Below are 15,935 nucleotides of genomic sequence, written 5' to 3' on the forward strand. Positions count from 1 at the left end.
GTTAGTTGACTTCTAGACCAAAACTTTCAACACTCATCAGAGGGCTATAGCAGAACTCAGCCTCCATAACTTAACATTCCCAATGTCAGGCTATGATTCAAAAGTTCTTGTACCATTCTCAAAAGAAAAACTGGTCAATGGACACTGACCCTGATGTTGAAAATAGCAAACAAGCAAACAAGTCATTTTTATAACTATGCTCAATGACATAATTAAAAATATGCTTGAAATGAGTGAAGAGATAATTATTCTCAGTAGAAAAATTTTTAAAAATTACAAAGAACCAAATGGGAATTACAAAGTTGAAATAGGAAATATCTGAATTAAAAAATCATTGGATGGACTTTATAACACAATGGTGATGACAGAAAAAAGAGTTGGTGAATTTGAAGAGAAATCAAAAGAAAATGAATATCAGTACCCTTTAATTGCTTACAGAATTTATTATAATCTTATATCTTCATCTCTAAACCATAACTTAAAAATCTCTACAGAACTAATATTAGCTCCATCATCTTAACTAGAGAATATTCCCTACCATTTATTTGGAAAGAGAACAACAATGATTCAAAAGAAGCCTAATGCTGTCAATATAGCCAGTTAATTAATCATTCCTGATAGCTCAGTTGGTAAAGAATCCACCTGTAATGCGGGAGACCTGGGTTCCATCCCTTGGTTGGGAAGATCCCCTAGAGAAGGGAAAGGCTATCCACTCCAGTAATCTGGCCTGGAGAATGTCATGGACTATATAGTCCATGGGATCACAAAAAGTCGGACATGACTGAGCGACTTGAAAAAAAAGAGATTGATATCTAGTTCTCCTCATTGTAAAATCTTTCAAGTCCTTCTAGGATTTTGATAATTAACTGCTTTAATTGGCATGAATGTTCATAAAATCCAAGCTTTTTCCAATTAAAATCTCTATCATTTTAAACTTTCAGCTCTTGGGGCATTTTACAGTAATGAATCTTGGGTGATAATAGCTGAACTTTATGGAACACTTATGTGCCAGGAATGTATGCTTGGAGTTTACATCATGTACTCCTCAAAACAGTTTTAAGAAGTAGGTATCATAAATTGATAAATTAATGCTATTTTTAGAAAGGAAGAAACGGAGACTTTGAAATGCCACCTGACATATGTTGTCACATAGTAAATGACGATGTCAGAATTTAAACTCATTTTGAAGCCAAAGATCAGGTGCTAACTTTTATATTATGTTGCTTTCTCAGGTCTTATCCATTTTGTAATCAGAGCAGTCACAGTATATGAGATTCTACAATAATGAGATCTTATAAGCATTAAGATACATGAATTAAAAGTGAGTCTTTAATTATAAATAATTCTAAGCTTTGTTAGTTATTTAAATTTAATTTACGCCAATATCTTCCAGAAGTTAAACATTTAATAAGGTGTGGCTAATGACTATAAAAAGTACCTATCTTTCATAATGTTTATACCTTATTTCTATATGAACTGTCCTCAAGATAAACAGGAATTTTTGAATTCTCTGTCATCTCCAGGTTATCTGTAACAATGTTGCTTTGATTTAAGGGCTACAAAATACATTAGTTATGATGATTAGTCTACAGCATATTTATAATACAAAGTAACTAATAAGAATTTCATGTTATAGTCAATTTTAATTAAACACAGGTAATGGGGTTCTTTGCACTCTTGTGATAAAAACTCTGGGTGAGGACTCTTTGGTTTACTCATTTAAAAATATTTGTATTATCTCCTAAAATAATACATGGTATGTTCCAAAAATTAATAGTCTTTAAAATGTAATAAATACCAATAGTTTTCTCTCCCTTTTCTTCCTACCTCTCAGCCTACATTCTAGAAGTCAATCCTCTTAACCGTTTTAGCAGTATTCCCTGGCATTTACCTATTTTTTTTTCTGGATTTATAGACATTTGGCTATTTTTAAAATTTATTGAAAATATTAGCTGTTGAACTTATCCCACCAGGGGAGAAGGGCTGTGTTGTTTGGTGTAAGACAATAAATTTTAAAAAAACCAGATCATGCCAAATGTTGGCAAGGATTGGAGGAATAGAAACTCCCATGCACTACTGGTGGTAATGTAAAATGGTACAACTGTTTTGGAAAAGAATTTGACAATATCTCAAAAAGTTAAATGTGTGCCTACCACATGATCCAGCCATTCCGTGCCTAGATATTTTATGCAACAGAAAGAAATCATTTATTCATTCAAAGGGGCTTCCCTGATGGCTCAGATGGTAAAGAATCAGCCTGCAAGGCAGGAGAGTTGAGTTCAATCCCTAAGTTGGGAAGATCCCCTGGAGGAGTAAATGACAACCCACTCTAGTATTCTTGCCTGGAAAATCCCATGGATAGAGGAGCCTGGTAGGCTACAGTCCATGGGGTCACAAAGAGTTGGACATGACTTAGTGACTTTCACTTCATTCAAAGGGGCTTCCCAAGTGGCACTAATGGTAAAGAACCAGCCTGCAATGCAGAAGTAAGAGACACAGGTTCAATCCCTGGGTTTGGAAGATCCCCTGGAGGAGGGTATATATCCAGTATTCTTGGCTGGAGAATCCCATGGACAGAGAAGCCTGGCAGGCTATGGTCCATAGGGTCGCAGAGAATGGGACATGACTGAAGTGACTTAGCATGCAGGCACACACACATTCATTCAAAGACTTATTCATGAATGTTCATAGCAGTTTTATTTGTAATAGCAGCCAAGTGGAAACAGCTCAGATGTCTATCAACAGGTGAGTGAAAATAAGCTGTGATATATGCACATCAAGAAATAGTATTCAGCAGTAAAAAGAAACGAACTACTGATATACCCTACAACATGGTTGACTCTCAACGTATTAATGTTGGGTGAAAGGATATAGGCAAAAAAGAGAACATATTGGAAGATTCTGTTGATATAGAATTCTAGGAAATGCAAACAGATCTATAGTTGACAGAAAGCAAATCATTGGTTGCCCTGGGGATTAGTAGGTGGAAAAGTAGGAGAGGGAAATTAGAAAGGGACATGAGAAAATTTGGGGGAATGATAGATATGTTCATTGTCTTGATTGTAGAATTGATTTCATGGGTGTATATTAATACACATATAATAATTGTGCAGTTTAAATATGTCCAATTTATGTGTATCAATTATATATCAACAAAACTATCAAAAATAATTTCAAAGCTATAAAGCTATCTCTAATTGCATTCAGCCTGAAAAATCTACATGTCTATCCATCCAACATGAATATTCACTTTTGTTGAACCATTTTCATCAAACTCTTGATCATTATCACACTCACTGGACCATTAACTGTTCTGTACATGCCTTTCATTCCTGCATCCAGATTTATGCTCATGTTCTCTCTGAGTAAAAATTCCTCTCCATCCTGGTTTCTGGGTCTTATTATTAATATTTTATTAAAAATCTAACAGAAGGACTTACTCTTCTAAGAATCATAATTATGTCACCCTCATAATTTAATTTCTCCTTTCCTTATGTAGAACAGTGCCTCATATTAGCATCATTTATGTGTTTATGTAAAGTTCTCTATCCTATTACGTTATGAATCCTAGAGAGAAGGACTTTTTCTCATTGCTCTTAATATTTCCAACCACTCGTGCACATGGAGGACACTCAACATACATTGGTTGAATTGAAAGTCTTTTAGTGGACTTTTTATGGTTTTTCTCTACGGCATTCTCTACTCACAAGGGTTCTTCTCCCTTAAAATATTGATGTCTCATGAAATTTAAAGCAAAAAAGCAAAATTTAAAATGCTGGAACATAATTTTTTTAGGTCAGTTTCTTGATTTCACCTATGCTTTCTTCATTTTTTAAAAATTCTGAATATATGAGGGCAATTTTTAGTTTTTAAGGAACTCTAAGACATAAAACACATGTATTTTGTGTGAAATATTTCTTTAGCAATCCTTTCTGGGCACCAAAAACTGTCATAGCTCCAGATAGTGGTTTTGTTTGCTGCTCTTATAGTCTCTGAACTGTTGCCCTCACTTTGGATTGCCTTCAGATCAGCTCTTCAGGGGTTTTCCAGCCTGTCTTTCCAATTTTTATTCTACAAAGTATTTCAAATTCATTTCCCTGCAGACCTTAGGCTAGTTTTGCTGTTCAAACAAGATAATGGACTCTGGGAAAGAATAGGAGCCTCATATGTTGTAGAAGTTGCATAAATGTTTATGAATGAATGAATGGTTTTTATGAACAGAAAGTCACTACCATCATTCACTACCCAGAATGTCAAGGTAAGAGAATCAAATCAAAATCGAGTCAAATTATGTTTCAGGATGTTTTTAGTTAAGATCAAGGATCAGAGAATCTGTTTTCAAGGCTTCCAGCAAAATTTATCTGCTGCACAAACTCCACATTGGAAATGTGCTAATATCCTGGATGAATGTTTTATTAATTTTGAATGGAGAATTAGAAATGACAAGAAATATTCTGCCTCCTTTCTCCCAAACTCTGGACATATATATCCAACTTCCTCCTTACATATCCACTTGGAGGTCTCAAAGACATCTCAGACTCTATGTGTTCTAAACTGAATTCCTAATCTTTATCCCTCAAATCAGTTCCATTCACTATGTTTTGGTCTCAATTGATGACAGTTTCATTATTCCGGTTTCTCAGGCACTAACCTTGGAGTAAGCTTTAAGTGCTCATTTTATCTCACCCACACACCCATTTCAGCCCCTCCATGTTACTATCCACCCCAAGTCTCATATATCTTGCCTGGATTATGGCACTTACTTCTAATGGGTCTTTCTACTTGTTCCCCTTAGTCCCCGATAGTCTACTCTCTTTACTGCAGACAATATGATCTTTTAAAAATGTATATCATATCAGAGACTTCCCTAGTGGTCCAGTGGCTAAAACTCTGAGCCCCCATTGCAGGGGACCCAGGTTTGATCCTTGGTCAGGGATCTAGATTCCACATGCTGCAACTAAAGATCCCACATGCTGCAGTGAAGATTGAAGATCCCACATCTTACAACCAAGACCTGGCAGAGACAAATAAATATTTTAAAAAATGTACCTTATACCAGAGCATTCCTGTGCTCAAAGTCAGTGGTGGTGCCCCATCTGACTCAGAGTAAGTCCATGGTCTCACTTGCCCCAGCATCTCCTCTGACCTCCTCTCCTATTGTTCATCCTGGACTGAAGCGATTTAGCATGCATGCATGCATTGGAGAAGGAAATGGCAACCCACTCCAGTATTCTTGCTTGGAGAATCCCAGGAACAGTGGAGCTTGATGGGCTGCTGTCCTTGGGGTCGCACAGAGTTGGACACGACTGAAGTGACAGCAGCAGCAGCAGCAGCAGCAGCAGTCTCTCTTGGCCCCAGACTGGCCTTTGCTTTCCTCCAACCTGCCAGGTAGGCCCTACCTTGGGCCTATGCTGCAGTCATTTCTTCTGCTCAAATACTTCTTTCCCCAGAATCTGCTTGGCTAATTTCTTTACTTGTTTTAGGTGACATCCCTACACCCCCACCCCACCTTGTCCTACTCTACTCTTTCTTTTTTCCTTATCCTTCATTTAAGTTGATTATTTACTGTCTAACTTTCCCTACTAGAATATAAGAACCACAGATCAGGAATCTTGGTTTAATTAACAGGTATACCCAAAGTTCCTAGAGTATGTGTGAGACATATAGTGGGTGCACAGCAAATGTTTGTTGGAAGAATTGAGAGCATTGTCTTAGAAAAAATACAGAATATAAAATGTTAGTGTTTTCCATCTTTTCAGAGGCTAGTACACAAAAGATTGTAGCTATATTAATATAAAGGAATTAAGTTAGATCTAATTTAGCTAGAAAAAAAACATGTAATTGTATGATCTTAGGATGTTTAGAATTTACATGTATTTTATCTCATACCATCTGTATTTAAAGAGTGTTTTTAATACTTGGGAAATCTATATTTTAAATGAGACTCAGTGACCTCAAGATTATTATAGATAATAATTGAGCTATGTATGTGGTGGTTAGTAAAAAGAAATAGTATGCCCCAAATGTCTGGGTAAACTGTTAGTTAGAAACACCTATGTACTGAAGGCAAATTTCAAGTGGTGAATTTCAACACATACATTTTGAAGGAAGATTAGAAATATCTTATTTTGGACTACAATTTGGAAAACAATTTGTTAGATAATTGATCGAAGGTACTAATGCCTTATATTCTTATTGAAAGGAAAAAAAAGAATTGCTGTGAAAAGGGGTGATAGAAAAAACTTTAGTGACCAATAAAGAAAGGCACTAGGCAATCAGAATGGACACTGGTCTTCTAGAGTGTTCCATTCCCATCAGCCCTGCTGCTCACCCCTGGTATCTCTGGGAAAAACAGCCCAGGGCTGAGGTTTATTGATCTTTCACTTCAAAAATAAGCAAAAAGGAAAACAGAGAACGGATTTTCAAATAATAAGACTCACTAGTGACTCTGATTGGTCAGCTTTCAAATCAATGCCCTGAAATGGAAGATAGTAATGGAAACACATCCTACAAGAGCACTGTATAGCTAAGGTTAAGTGACATGTAAACATTTTGTTTTCACACTCATGTGTTAAGAATGGTCACTTGAGAAGCAAAGAGCTGATATATCAAATAATTCTAGTGGAGTTCTCTTATGCAATAATTATTCCTAGTAGGTTTAACATATTTTAATTTTAACAACCTGATTCCCACTCTACTATTAAGGAAGTAATCATTTGTATAAAGTGAAGTATGCTGTTGTCTAAAAGATCTGAATTGGGAAGTAAAGTAAAAAAAAAAAAAAGAAGGCCTTAGAGAATGATCCAAAATTTACTGGGGGGCGGGGAACACTGTTTTTTTGTTTGTTTTTGCCAAGATATTGCAGTTGGGGAGCTATGGAAGATACAACTGCTTTGGTTTAATGAGGTTTCAGAGTTTTGAGATTCTTTTGTAATGTCTCTGGAGCCCCTGCTATGAAAATGGCAGGACAATATGGAACCTGGAAAGTCCAAGTAATCATAGCTGGAGAGAACAGAACCCAGCAGCTGGTAAAGGCTATTAGATATTAGAGCAGCATATTCATTTGGCAATGGAAGCAGAATGGGAAGCAAGAGGAGTTCTTTATTTGCTGGCAGTTACTGAATAACAAGCTGTACATTTCCAGTCACTGAGAAGAGTGAGCCTTACCATGGGGAGGGCCCACCAGACGCCAAGTAGCCACAGGGAAAAGTGAAACGTAACTGAACAGCCAACATCTCATTTGTTGTAAAGCACCTTTTAGACACCCAATCCCACTGACAGTGCAAAGAGTGGAGGAAATGTTGGAAATCACTTATGCCAGTTGCTGAAGCATTGATCTTCTTTCTTGGTATAAAGTAGAAAAAGTACTAGACATGATTTTCATAACTATGCATTTGTCATTACTTTGTAACTGAAAAGAAAAGAGATTCAATTAATGACCTACCCTTTAAACTTCGGTTTTTATGATCAAAAGAGCAGCCATGAAGGCTCATTTAATCCAGGAGGTTTTTCTCTTGGCTGGTGTCTGGAGGAGTGTCAAGGCTGCAAGATGTTAATTGCAAGAGAGGAGACAAATGCAGGTGAGAAATAAAATCAATTATATTCACAATTACTGAGCCCCAAAACTATTTTTTACTTATCATAAGATAAAAAGTACCAAGAAGCAAATTGCAAGTAAATATTTATATAGAAGAGGATTTTGATTAAGGACAGTGATCAACCATAACATAAATAATGATTGTAGGAATGTAAAACCTAGGCAAGTTTCTTAGTCACAAATAAAGAATAGGAAACTGCATTTTGCCTTCCTTCAATGAGAAAGATCATTATTCCTAATGAGTTTTTCTTTTCAGTTATTAAGAGTTCAGGAAATGTTCCTTTATTTTGTTCTGTCAGTAACCAAGCGTTACATTTCTGCTTTTCTTCTTAAAGCCCTTTATTTTTTTCCTTTTGAACTGGCTCCATAATCTTGTCTTATCCTCCTATGATATATCACCTATCTTTTTTCCAGCCTGATTCAGTCTTTCCAGTTTCTGATCTTTCTCCACTGTGGGGACTTTGTTTCAGAACCTGCTGGACTTTCTCACATCCCTCATTTCTTTCAAAGTTGTTTTTTTTCTCTCCGTTTGTGTTGACATGGGCTTCCCAGGCAGTGCAGTGGTAAAGAATCCTCCTGCCAATGCTGGAGACTCAAAGAGACTTGGGTTTGATCCCTGAGTTCAGAAGCTCCCCTGGAAAAGGGAGTGGCTACCCTCTCTAGTATTCTTGCCTGGAAAATCCCATGGACAGAGGAGCCTGTTGGGTTACAATTCACAGGGTTGCAGAGTCAAACAGTACTGAGTGACTGAGTACAGATAAGTTGTATCGACATACTGCACCCTTCCACTTAGATAATATCTCAAGTTCACAGTCTCAAGTTCACGGTGATCAAGCATCCCATATTTCAGCCCTCAAAAAAATTCTTGTAACTAGAACTGAATAAAAAAAGGTCAAGCTGATGGCTGGAAAGTTCTGATTCATCTGTCATATTCATCAGACACGAATTGCACCTTTGGATGTCCAATTTATTTCAAAATTTACAAAATTATCCTACTGGAAAAAGTTTATATTCCCTGGAAGACTGTAAAGAGTACCTAGAACAGTTCTTTGCTCAAGAAGATAAAAAGTTTGGGAAGATGGAATTATGAAGTTGCCTGAAAAATGGCAGAAAGCAGTGGAACAAAATGGTGATTACATTGTTCAGTGGAGTTCTTGGTGAAAATGAAAAAAAGATGGGGAGGGGAGAAGCTGAGACAATTACAAGCCAGGAAACTTTTTAAGGACACTTTCATGATATAGTCTTAGTTCAGATAACAAATGAAACTGCGTACTTATTTGATGGTAGTGGTGTGTTGATAAATATTTAACCACTGGTCCTCCGGTGGGGTAGGTGGAGTGGGAGAGCTGCAAGCATATCAGTGCACGGACTGGTGTGAGATACTTTATGACCCTGAGAGTAAGTATTTCTATACCTACTTTAAATTTTGCACATATTTAGGCCCTGATGTGCATGTATGCTTATGTAAATTTATAATAGATTTACCTGATACATAGAATATGTAGCACACAATTTACAAATACATTTTAAATGTAAATGTCATATACCCAATGAATTCTTATATAGTGCTTTTATTGATTTTTAAGTAAACAGTTTATTTTGAAATAATTTCAGACTCACATTTTAACCATATTGTACTGGCTAGAATTTCCAGTACAATATTGAGAAGAAGTGATGATAAGAGATGTTACTTCATACTCAGTCTCAAGAGGGAAATTTTCAACATTTATTCAAGGAGACTTTGCTGTTGTTTTTGATTTGCTTGTTTACTCATAGGCTTCTATTTCTATTTGCTAAGTAGTTTTATTGTTTTTTCTTTAAATCATGAATGGGTTTTGATTTTGTCAAATACTTTTTCTACATCTAGTTTTATGATTATAGATTTTTTCATTTATTCTGTTAATTCTAATAACAGTCTGTTAATCTCTCTTTTATTCTGTATTGTGAATTACATTGATTTTTATATCAACTTTTTTGAGGAACAATTTACATATTATAAAATGAATTCATTTTAAATATAAATTTTGATAAGTTCTGACAAATTTATTACATGTGTAACCAACATGATAATCAAAGTATAAATATTTCTTTCATTCCTTTTCCCTGTCAGTTTTCCCCAAGTGGATCCCCACACACAGATATGCTTTATGTCATTATAGATGTATCTTTTGTAGAGTTTCATATGATGGAATTATATGACATGTAATAATATCTTTTGTGTCTGGCATCTTCTGGCCTGGTATAATGTTTTTGAGATTCATCTTTTCTTTTTTTTAATTATTTATTTATTTAATTTTTTTTACTTTACAATATTGTATTGGTTTTGCCATACATCAACATGCATCCGCCATGGGTGTACATGTGTTCCCCATCTTGAACCCCCCTCCCACCTCCCTCCCCATACCATCCCTCTGGGTCATCCCAGTGCACCAGCCCCAAGCTTCCTGTATCCTGCATTGAACCAGGACTGGAGATTTGTTTCTTTTATTTCTTGTATCATCAGTTAATTCTCTTCTTGTTCCTGGAGAATAGTCCCTTGTGTAAGTAGAGCAGTTTGTTTACTCATTCACCTGTTGATGAACATTTGCAGTTTTGGGCTATCACGAACAAAAATAGCAAGGATTTAGAGGAATTATGGTTTCTAAGGAAACAGTGATATAAACCTCCCTATGCTTACAGAACTGTCAATATACTAAAATAGTTCTTAATATATATTTCTTTAAAGGGATTCAGTTCAGTTCAGTTCAGTTGCTCAGTCGTGTCTGACTCTTTGCAACCTCATGAACCACAGCACGCCAGGCCTCCCTGTCCATCACCAACTCCCAGAGTCCACCCAAACCCATGTCCATTGAGTCGGTGATGCCATCCAACCATCTCATCCTCTGTCGTCCCCTTCTCCTGCCCTCAATCTTTCCCAGCATCAGGATCTTTTCAAATGAGTCAGCTCTTTGCATCAAGTGGCCAAAGTATTGGAGTTTCAGCTTCAACATCAGTGCTTCCAATGAACACCCAGGACTGATCTCCTTTAGGATGGACTCGGTGGATCTCCTTGCAGCCCAAGGGACTCTCAAGGGTCTTCTCCAACACCACAGTTCAAAAGCATCAATTCTTCGGTGCTCAGCTTTCTTCACCATCCAACTCTCACATCCACACATGACCACTGGAAAAACCATAGCCTTGACTAGATGGACCTTTGTTGGCAAAGTAATGTCTCTGCTTTTGAATATGCTATCTAGATTGGTCATAACTTTCCTTCCAAGAAGTAAGCATCTTCTAATTTCATGGCTGCAATAATCATCTGCAGTGATTTTGGAGCCCCAAAACATAAAGTCTGACACTGTTTCCACTGTTTCCCCATCTATTTCCCATGAAGTGATGGGACCAGATGCCACGAACTTAGTTTTCTGAATGTTGAGCTTTAAGCCAACTTTTCACTCTCCTCTTTCACTTTCATTAAGAGGCTTTTTAGTTCCTCTTCACTTTCTGCCATAAGGGTGGTGTCATCTGTGTATGTGAGGTTATTAATATTTCTCCCAGCAATCTTGATTCCAGCTTGTCTTTCTTCCAGCCCAGCGTTTCTCATGATGTACTCTGCATAGAAGTTAAATAAGCAGGGTGACAATATACAGCCTTGACGTACTCCTTTTCCTATTTGGAACCAGTCTGTTGTTCCATGTCCAGTTCTAACTGTTGCTTCCTGACCTGCATATACGTTTCTCAAGAGGCAGGTCAGGTGGTCTGGTATTCCCATCTCTTCCAGAATTTTCCACAGTTGATTATGATCCACACAGTCAAAGGCCTTGGCACAGTCAATAAAGCAGAAATAGATGTTTTTCTGGAAGTCTCTTGCTTTTTCCATGATCCAGCGGATGTTGGCAATTTGATCTCTGGTTCCTTTGCCTTTTCTAAAGCCAGCTTCAAAGGGATGATTAGTCTCAAATAATTACTAGAGAATTTAAGCTCCACTGGGGAAGGGAATGCAGTCTGTTCTTTTTGCTGATGTGTCTTAAGAGTCTAACACAATTTGTGCTTAGTTGCTCAGTTGTGTCTGACTCTTTGCATCCCTTTGGACTGTAGCTGGCCTGCCTCCTCTGTCCATGGGATTTTTCAGGGAAGGATACTGGAATGGGTTGTTATTTCCTTCTCCAGGAGATCTTCCCAACCCAGGGATCTAGCCCACATCTCCTGTTGTTGTAGCTAAAACAGAAATGAGTGAACAGCCTTTGGCATGTACCAGCCAAACAGGCCTACAAGAGTAAAACAATCTTGGTTATTCTTTAAGTTCAGTTCAGTTCAGTCACTCAGTCATGTCTGACTCTTTGCGACCCCAATGAATCTCAGCACGCCAGGCCTCCCTGTCCATCACCAACTCCCAGAGTTCACCCAAACTCATGTGCATTGAGTCGGTGATGCCAACCAGCCATCTCATCCTCTGTCGTCCCCTTCTGCCCCTGCCCCCAATCTTCCCAGCATCAGGGTCTTTTCTAATGAGTCAACTCTTCGCATTAGGTGGCCAAAGTACTGGAGTTTCACCCTCAGCCTCAGTCTTTCCAATGAACACCCAGGACTGGTCTCCTTTAGGATGGACTGGTTGGATCTCCTTGCAGTCCAAGGGACTCTCAAGAGTCTTCTCCAACACCACAGTTCAAAAGCATCAATTCTTCAGTGCTCAGCTTTCTTCATAGTCCAACTCTCACATCCATACATGACCACTGGAAAAACCATAGCCTTGACTAGACGGACCTTTGTTGGCAAAGTGATGTTTCTACTTTTTAATATGCTATCTAGGTTGGTCATAACTTTGAAGCTTTTACTAAGAGCAAACACTTGTAGCTGGACTTGTCCTTCACAAAACTAGTTTTCTTTGACTTCATATAGATTATACTGTTCACCTGGCATTCTTTTCCCCCTATACTCTCTTGTAGCATTGTGCGTTTCAGAAAGAAGGTAATGGGCTGATAACTTCAGGGACACAAGACCCAGTTGCTCAGTTGTCTGATGCCAGCTGTGGCCATTTTGAAACTTTGTAAGAGAAAAAAAAAAATTCAAGACCTTCAAGAGATATAAAACCTCTCCCTATTTGCTGAGAAAGGGTGGCACATTTCTTGAGGCACTAGCCTGCTATATTTCCCTTATGCATGGCAAAAATAATAAAGCTACTGTTTTCTATTTCCTCCAAATTCTATCTCCATATTTCTATTTGGTATCGGTGCACAGGAGTCAAGATTTTGGCAACACTGTGCCTCCTGCATTGCAGGTGGATTCTTTAGCCACTGAGCCATGGGGGAAACCCTAGGGCTTCCTAATGTGCACATAATTGGGGCACATTAATTGTTGAGTGAATTAATCAGATTACTTCAAAGAATTTTGAATTTTTTTCCTGTATCAAATTTATGTTCTATCTCAAAGTTCGTGTATTTTGTCTCATAGTTTTAAAAGAGAAAATATAAAAACGAATGTTTAGAATTGAACATATAATGAGAACTAGCAACTCAGTCTTAAACTTATTTTATTCTTTTATGGGAGGGTCAGGTGCCGAGGTCCAGCCCCGGCTGATCCAGGGAATTCGAAGGGGAGACAGCTTCGGTGAGTTCACTGGATTTATTTAAATATTAATTAGGGATATAAAGAGTAATAGAATGAGGATAGCTCAGTAGGAAAATTCAGCGGAGAAAAGAGGCTGAGTAGCTTGGTTTACGCAGAAAATCAATATAACCTGTGACATCAGGTTAGCTCTGACGACGGAGGCTGCAGGCGCCCTCTCGAATAGCGGAAGGTGCCCCACCTTAGGCACCTTCTCGAGTGGGTCTTAGAAGCCCAGGTAAATTAATGGTTGCAGAAGACCTCCACACTCCAGATGGAGACTCAGCCAGAATGTGAAAGAAAGAATGACATGGGGAGACCAAGCTTCGGTGAGCAAGGCCCGTAGCTTTATTTTCAACAGGGGCTTTTATACCCTAAGTTGCACATAGAGGATAATAGGGGATGTGAAATCATGCAAAGTCAGCAGTCTTTGATCCTTATCGAAACCAGGGTTTCTTTCCTGCAAATTTATCGTATACAAATGGTTTAGGTGATTTACATCATCTTCTGGCCAGAAGGCCTATTAACATTTTATGACTCTTGACAAAGGTTTGTCAACTGTAAGACTTATTTTCTCTAAGAGTAATTATTTTAAGGTTTGGCGCCATCCTCTGAAGGTGTTAGATAAAGTTGCATTCCTATAGGGCAGAGGTGCAGTGGGTTTACAACAAAGGAAAGAATTTATTACCTTAAGGGTCTAAAGTTGCTAACACCAAGACCACTACTTTTTTTTTCTACATACCAACTATATTAATTAATACACATTCAAGGATACAAAACAGGGGATGTGGAAACTTGGCAGCAAGCATTGGCTCATCAATGAAATCTTTTACTAGTTTTATTCTGACAGTTTCTAACTCTCCGAGAGGCTCTAAGCTATTTGAATATCTTAAGCTTCCCGTGCGTCTTGAGGCTGGGAGACTGTAAACAATCATATGCATAGCTGTAGGAGTCTGGGTAAACTTGTCAGGCCAGTTAGAGAACCATCTGAGGGGTTTGGATTTAAACACTCCTAATGCCCAGGAACTTTATTAACTGGAGCTGTAAGTTAACTCCTTTTAGAGAGAGCGAGATGATGGTGGGGGACAGCCCCCCGTAAAGTCAGAGGTGAGAGCACAAAGCAGTAAAGTAGGCAGACTCTGGTTTTTGGAGATAGATGCTCGAGAATATCCAGGGGGACTCCTGAGGCTCAATCCCGCCTTTGGGTATGTCGAGCCTCCTTCCTCATGACCTTTGCCATGGGCGGAGTTCCTCACGCTGGCTCCTGGCAGTCAGGGATGAGAGTTTTAACTTCAATGTTCTTTGGTTAAATTTTTTCATAGCTGATGATTTTTGGAATATCACTGATTTATTGATTTCTATTTTATTTCATTTATATTGCCAGTGCAGTCTCTCTAGGCTGGAGTCCATGTATTTCTTTTCATGGTTGTATTATATTTTATTGAATAGCATCAATCCTTAGTTTGTTCAGACCTCTGCCCCCCACTATTAGTGGACAGTTTTCTCTGGTTGTTGTTTTGGTTTTTTTAATTGGAGGATAACTGTTCCACAATGCTGTGCTGGCTTCTGCCATACAACATCGTGAATCAGCCACAACTGTACATATGTCCCCTCCCTTCTGAGCCTCCCCCTACCCTGCCATCCCACCCCTCCAGGCTGGCACAGAGCACTGGGCTGGACTCCCTGAGCTACACAGCTGGCTTCCCACCAGTTATCCATTTTACACGTGATAGTGTACATATGTCAATGCTGCTTTCTCAATTCAACCTACTCTTTCCTTCCCTGCCCCCCACCCCCGTGTCCACAGATCTGTTCTCCACGTCTCTATTCCTGCTCTGCAAATAGTTTCATTAGTACTGTTTTCCTAGATTCCACATATATGCATTAATATACAATATTTGTTTTTCTCTTTCTAACTTTATTTCGTATAACAGGCTCTAGGTTCATCCAGCTCAGTTCAACTGATTCACATATATTCCTTTTTATGGCCGATTAACATTTTTTTGTATAAGGCAGTGGTTTACTTGGTAAGTTGTATCTGCCTCTTTGTGACCCCATGGACTATAGCCCATCAGGCTCCTCTGTCCATTGAATTCTCCAGGTAAGAATACTGAACTGGGTTGCCATTTGCTTTTCCATGGGATTTTCCCAATCCAGTGATTGAATCTTTGTCTCCTGCATCACAGGCAGTCTCCTGCATTGCAGGTGGATTCTTTACCAACTGAGCTGCCAAGGAAGCCCTCATTGTATATGTGTACTACCACTTCTTTATCCGTTCATCTGCTGATGGACATCTAGGTTGCATTCATATCCTGGCTACTATAAATAGTGCTGCAATGAACCCTGGGATACATGTATCTTTTTGAATTATGGTTTTCTCAGGGTATATGCCCAGTAGTGGGGTCACATGTATTTTTAAAGTCCGCATGTATTTAATCTTTCAAAAAACTATTATGCATATTGTTAAGCTGGGAAAATATCAAAGTCTCAGCTTATAGTAAACATACTCAAAGTTCTAAAGATATAATAATAAAAGTCAGGAAAAGGATTAGAGAGATGAGATAGAATCTAGTCAATTTACCCTTAAGCCATTTCTGATTTCTTCATACCTCTTAGGCTTTGGGTGTACAAAGTTAGAATTTTAAACAGATATATTCATATGTGGCATAAGGATTTTCCTCAGGTAGTATAAACTGATTGCAAGTGCAGTATGACATTTTTATTTCATCATGTGTATGTGTATCTTTGGGAATAA

This window comes from Bos javanicus, chromosome 9, assembly GCF_032452875.1.
Source record: "Bos javanicus breed banteng chromosome 9, ARS-OSU_banteng_1.0, whole genome shotgun sequence".
NCBI classification, from domain to species: Eukaryota; Metazoa; Chordata; class Mammalia; order Artiodactyla; family Bovidae; genus Bos; species Bos javanicus.